This window comes from Amborella trichopoda, chromosome 1 (assembly GCF_054954075.1).
Source record: "Amborella trichopoda isolate Santa Cruz 75 chromosome 1, AtrichopodaSantaCruz75HAP2 v2.0, whole genome shotgun sequence".
In the NCBI taxonomy this organism is placed as follows: domain Eukaryota; kingdom Viridiplantae; phylum Streptophyta; class Magnoliopsida; order Amborellales; family Amborellaceae; genus Amborella; species Amborella trichopoda.
The window spans coordinates 58261894-58268598 of record NC_142336.1 but is presented as its reverse complement, the minus strand read 5'-3'; positions in this window follow the sequence as shown (position 1 = coordinate 58268598).

The following is a 6705-nucleotide window of genomic DNA, read 5'->3' as shown; positions in this document are numbered from 1 at the left end:
ACCAGCCAAAATTGGTCTAACATTAGTTTTGACCAATTTTTATCATACATGTGTTTGCCTTAGACCAGACTTGACACCAATCAGCAATCAAGTCAGTCGAACCACCGGTTCAATTTGGTCTTGATAACCATGATTCCAACTCATGATCAAGTGTATTTTTATAGGTGTTTCAAAACTAAATAAAAACATATAGGTATAATGTTAAATAATTCATCTTTTATGAGTATTTACATAAATGAACCAAAAACAAAAGCAAAAGTAGCGCAGGCCATGGACAATGCCACATACCCCACCCGGCTCTATCACAACGCTTGGATTTCAGGCCTTGCTCTGCCCTTGGGCCAAATTTAGTAGCTTAGGCAGGGGTAATTTAGGAAGAGGCCGCATAGAAAGGGGCAGGCACTAGGAGGGTTTTTAAGACTCCCAATTCAAAGATGGAATTTAGAGAGGAAAAAATAAATAAATTAATTAAAATTAATATATATATATATATATATATATATATGTGTGTGTGTGTGCGCGCACGTGCGCGTGCCTTATTGAAAAACAATAAGTTCTCATATGTTTAAATCATCACTATCATAATCTTTTTTTCAACTATTTAGGGTTGGCTATACGAGTCCTACTCCACTATTTTGCTCTATCAAGAGTCATATCTTCATTGAGTTAGCTAAAATAGATATTAAAATTTCTAAATTTTATATGTACTCTCTTAAATAGGTATTTTTACCTGATGGAGCAAGTATATATTGTGCTCTCATGAGATCACGCCATACTCCAATATCTTCAATTATCTCACACACAGGCGGTTACATGAAAAATGACAGAAACCTAAACAAGCAAAAAAACATTTTTTAGGAGGCTGTTGAGTTTGGACAGAATAAGAAAGATTAGATCATGCAATCGGAATGCATAATGTGTCTCGCTCTTGTCATTACTTTTAGAGGGACCCTCTCTCTAAAATGATGCAATTGACCACTGCTTTTTGACCCTCTCTCTCTCTAGTTTTGTCACACCACCTCTCCTGTGTCTCTCTAGAATGATGAAACCGCCCACTGCTTTATGAGACCTCATTTGCAAGAATGATGCACGTGTAATCTTGCACTTGGAGGGATCATTTTTGGTGAGCCACAATAAATCTATTCAAAAAAATTTAGGTGTGGCATTAATTGGCGTTTAGATGAGAGATAGTAGATTTTGATGGACTAGCCATATGTGACGCCAACCCAGTATAACACATGTTAAGACGTGCGAGTTAGTTCAAGTGAAATGATCGAAAAGAGCAAGGGGTATGCCCAAAAGGATGTGGTTGGAAGTATTCCAAATATATATAGAGATTTATAGCATCACTGAGGCTATGACATTTAATAGAGCAAACTAGTAGACCAAGATTCGTGTAGCCAACCCCAAATAATTGGAAAAAAGCCATGATGATGATGATATTGGGACCTGAAAAATATCACTGGATCCGGACCTGAATCGCATAGCAAACTCAACCTGCTGAGTCCAATTTTTGAACTCATACTCGAACTTGGATCAGGTCTACCCTCGGGTCTCGAGTCGGCTCCGGGTCCATTGTCACCCTTACTCTCTCTCTCTCTCTTTCTTTTTCCCCAGATGTACCCATTATATATGTATTTCAAGGCTAATCGTTACTCAATTTCAAATAGAAAATTAATAGGAAGCCAACAACGATACCATACCATAGATTAATGGTAAGTTGACAAAAACATATGAAAGTAATATGTAAAATTATTGTCAGTATGTTGTGCAGTTGTTTGAACAAGATTAGGTGATAACCTATATCTAACCACATATAAATCATGTGGATAGAGACATGTATAAATGAAAAATTTAACAAATTATACATTTGATCTTTCAAATAATTAAGTATGAAACCATTGAACGACTAAACTAAAAATAGAGCCTAAGCTCTGTACAAACCGCACCCTAAAAAAAATTGAATAGATAAAATTGCTAAAAATACTAGACTACAAATTTTAGGCCGAAACCGTTCAAGGAAATTTTTTTGGGGAGGATATGGGCATTTGAGAGTATGATATCGACATTTGAGCAATTTGTAGATATCAAATATTTTTATAGTTTTTATATGTAAATCATAATTTATTTTTTTATGGCAAAATCTTAAATGTTTAATTCAGTGTTGCCGAAATAAATGTCGTCCATGCCTTATTCATTGCTCCTAAAGAAGCTTCCTCATTGGTCCAGAATTTGTTCACTGTTGCTAACATACCCTTTGCACCATAAATTACAAAACGACTATAACATTTCAATAAAAAAAAAGAAGCAACTATTACAATGTATACTATAATGTTTGTCTTTGATTAAAAATAAATATCATAATTGCCCTAAAATAAAATGCTAGTACAATGTATACGTTTGTCTTTGATTAAAAATAAATATCGTAATTGCGCTACCTCGTCTCGTAGAAATCATGATTTAGGTAAGGGGTAGGTTTGTATAAGGCTGAAGTCATAAACAATCAAAGTAAGGCACGACCACAAGAAATATTTGAAAATTTATTTTAATATCTAATTATAAAATTTAAAGCTTCAAAAATAGTATGGATCTATGAACACATGGAAATCTTGAAAGTTTTGATGGTGTTTTTCATTTGCTCAACCTCAACTATTGGAACTGGAGGCACGACCTTAGCCGTTGTAGCTCTCAATCGTTGTAGCTCTCAATCGTCCCACAAACGTAGCAAATGGCTCATCTGGGTTCAGAAACTGCATATAATATTTGCTGTTTTCAATACTGAAAATCTATTTTTTCTCATGTCCATATATCTTAAGGTCGAGATGATCGATTTGAGGATTTTTGGACATCAAAACAACCACTTCTAATGAAATTTTGAGGTGCATCTTAATTTGATTGTTTAGGGGCAGTATAAAATTTTTCCTATAGGTAATGCACTAAAATATTTTATCTCACTTTGAGCATATCAATTGTTCATTCAAAATTATCCATTTTTACATTTGATAACTATAAGTGATTGTGATCTCGCTATATCGAAGACAAAGACATATATAAGAAAACCGGTCGATTCAGTTCGGTCTTGATAATCCTAGTCTGTAGAGAGAAAACCGGTCGATTCAGTCCGGTCTTGATAATCCTAGTGTGTAGAGAGCTTTGGTAAATGATAGTCTTTTTTTAAGAAAAAGAGTAAATGATGCATCTTTATGAAGTCAATTTGATCACGTTTCTTGATGCTCAAGGCTTTCTTTGGTCGTTGAGTGGTGCTCAACACTAGCAGTTAAATGAGAGTGAGTGACACTCACACGCCACCACTCGAATTTTTTTTTTAATCAAATTTTCCAAGGCTCCAAAATAATCAATAATGTTTTGGTTTACTCAATGTTAAAATACATTTGCTCCATCCTTGAAGCAACTTTAAGAGTTTCAAAGGAGAGTGCACCATACACCAGTGGCGTATTATGGTGCATCATGGACGCATACAGTCCGTTCTCATGATGAATGGTGGGGATTCTCTTTTTTTTCTTTTTTTAATTATATGCACGGTGGAAATTAGCACTGCTGCTTTTTTACATATACCAAGCATTTGCCATGGAGAACATAGAGTGGATGCTCCCGGGGTCCTACAGAGTGTACAACTCGTGTACTTCTTGGTTGTGGTTCAAATAATAGTTATGAGTATTGGGCTAGTCATTGAATTGGCTAGGGTTTGTCTAATCAAAATTAGTTCGATGGGTTCGACTATATTTTAAAAAAATATGAAAGAATAAGAATAATATTTTTTTTAATGAAATATTATTAGAAAAATTTAATACTTTGTTTAGCTAGTGATCAAAATCATATGGTCCAACCGGCCAAAAACCAGTCAAACACTGATTTTGAACAATTTTCGACTAAATTAGTTTTTTACTTTAGATTAGACAAAGTAAGGCACATGTTGGCAATTTGACAATAGGATGATCTGGTGTGACCTTGGAAACTATGGTTCGAAACTCTCTCACTCACTCTCTCTCACTCTCTCTCATACACACGCATACCCCCACATACACAAATTTATAGAAGGGTGAGGTTTGTATAAGGTGTCAACCAATATATACAAAATTGAACCATAACGGTTAATCGGACATATGGGCCGGGAAGCGGTATAACCGGCCTCACCGGTAAACGGCCGAGTCAACCGCTCTAACCGGGCAAGTCATAGACAGTCAAAAAAGTGTTGAAAAAAATAAAAAATATACAAAAAAATATACTAAAATATGAAACACATATAAAGAATGATTAAAACAAAACACATTCAAATGAAGTTTAAAATTAATGAAAAAATGAATTTTAACCCATTTTTATATTTTTCAAGGGCTAGTTCTAAAATTTTCTAGAAAAGATGGGAAAATTTAAAAATGAATATTAATGACCAAAACAATTTTTAATCTTTACCATAATGTAAAAAATATTTTAAAATACAATACAAATCAAATTCCTTATTTTTTAGAATTTATATATATTTTTTAGAAATTTTTTTTTTTTTAAATATCGGTTGATCACCCTAACCTCCCAAAACCGGAGCCGGCTAGTGGCCGGTTCCAATCTAACCGGGTAGTTAGTGGTTAGATCGGGCGACTTTGCGAACAATGGTGTCAACCTTATACTATTGAAGTAAGGTGTGCTTCAAAACTATGCAGTTTGGGTGCTGTAAAGCCTTGTGATGATATGCAAATCTATTGTTGCCCCTAATTTAATGTTTTCGAAATAGTGACGATCAAACAGATTTATAAACACTTGAAAATCTTAAAAATGGACCGTCTAGATAATATATTAGAAGATGAACTATTTTTAAGACTATAAATCTTTTTTTCTTTTCTAGGTATATGAATATCGAGGTAAAAATGATCGATTTGAGGGTTTTCCAGCATAAAAACAACCTTCACTAGTGGGTGCACCTTACCTGTACAGTATAAGGTTGAGGCCTTATATAAACTTTTTCCTTTATAGAATAGTGGCTGAAAAATATTGATTCAGCTCATGACTCAGCTCGAGTCACCCTGGCTTTGCACCCTAGTGAGTCCCGAGGCAAAACCTCATGACTCACCCCAAATCACTGCTCTTTTTTTAAAATAATTTGGTAATTTAGTTATTAATTAATTTATTTATTAATATTTTAAAATTATTATTATTATTATTATTATTTTAGTAATTCAATAGGGAAAACATGCCCTACCCATTTTTTAAGTGGATTAGGAGTTAGATTTGTGAAGATGTTAGTAGGGTGATATTATTGGTAGGATTGAAAACCACAACATAGTGACTATGGTGTGGGGTGCTACCACCACAACCTTAGCCTCTTCCCTAAAGTGGTATGGTAGTGGGGATTTGAGCTCTTACCTTTAAGTGAAAATGGAATACTACTGCCAAAGCTCAGGCTATTCTCAAAATTTATTAATTTATTTACTAAATTGTTTATAACATTGCAATTTATTTGCTAAAGAATAGCCGTCCAAGTCAGACCTCAGCTGAATCGGACCACGTTATTTGGACTCGACCTAGCGAGTCTGAGCCTGAGCCTGCACATTAATATAAAAAGTTTAGTTTTAATGTGATTTTAGGCCAAAACTTAATTTTACTGAACTCAAAAGAGCTCCTTTGGTGTCATGACTGGTGATTGGGCATTATCGAGGCAAGTTGTTGTCTAGTTTGGCAAAGATAAGGTCCAAATTCCTGTTTGTAATAGCCTAATAGGATTACAATTTTCCAGTCTTTTGTGTTCTTATTGAATCTTGATGAACTTGGCTAGCTAACGCCAATGGTTTCAAAACCCGGGATATGTGATGTGGATTATTTGCCTTAGATTTGCTTCAAATCATTGGATTGATGATCCAGATGGATCTGAATTGAGGATTTAGAAATATTAATAAATAAAATAAAAATAAAAATAGGTGTATACATGTTTTAAGGAGAATTGGGTTAGGACCTATACTATCTCGAAATTGGTTCAGTCTTTATCGATTTATATCTAAATCGATGATCCAGACCGAAAGTCAGCGAGTTCTAAAACAGTGGTAACATAAGGATAGTACGACACTAGTTTAAATGTAATCAAATAATTATAGGAAATGCATACTGTAAGAGTATTTAACTTGAGGCCACAATCATCCCCAACCATCCGATGTCAAATGTCAAATTTGATAACATGTAATCTGTCAAAGGGTTTGAGAAATCTTATTTGGAACTTTAAGTCTAGTAAATGGCACACCTCTAGTGACTTAATTTTAAATTGCCTCTCTTGCGTAAAACTTACACTAGATGTATATTCTAGATCTCAAAATTTGGGGGTTTAATTTTAAATTGCCTCCCTTGCGTAAAACTTACACTAGATGTATATTTTAGATGTCAAAATTTGGGGGGTGTGATCTCTAGAACCTGGCAACTAACTTAAAGATAAAAAATGAAATTGTAACCCTCTATATGCTTAAAAAAAAAATGACATTCTAAGATGGCAACATAACCATCTAATATCTAAAGGAATGATCTAGAAGTTTAAGAACTCAAGATCCAATTTTTTTAAAAAAATCAATCATCTAGTTAAAATTAGATGGATCCCAATATTTCAAATAGAAAAAAATCTCTTAGGGCGTGTTTGATAACAGGAAGTTGCTTTCGAGACTTGAAAGTTACGATGTTCCGTGTTTGATAAAAGTGAGTAGGTTAAAATGG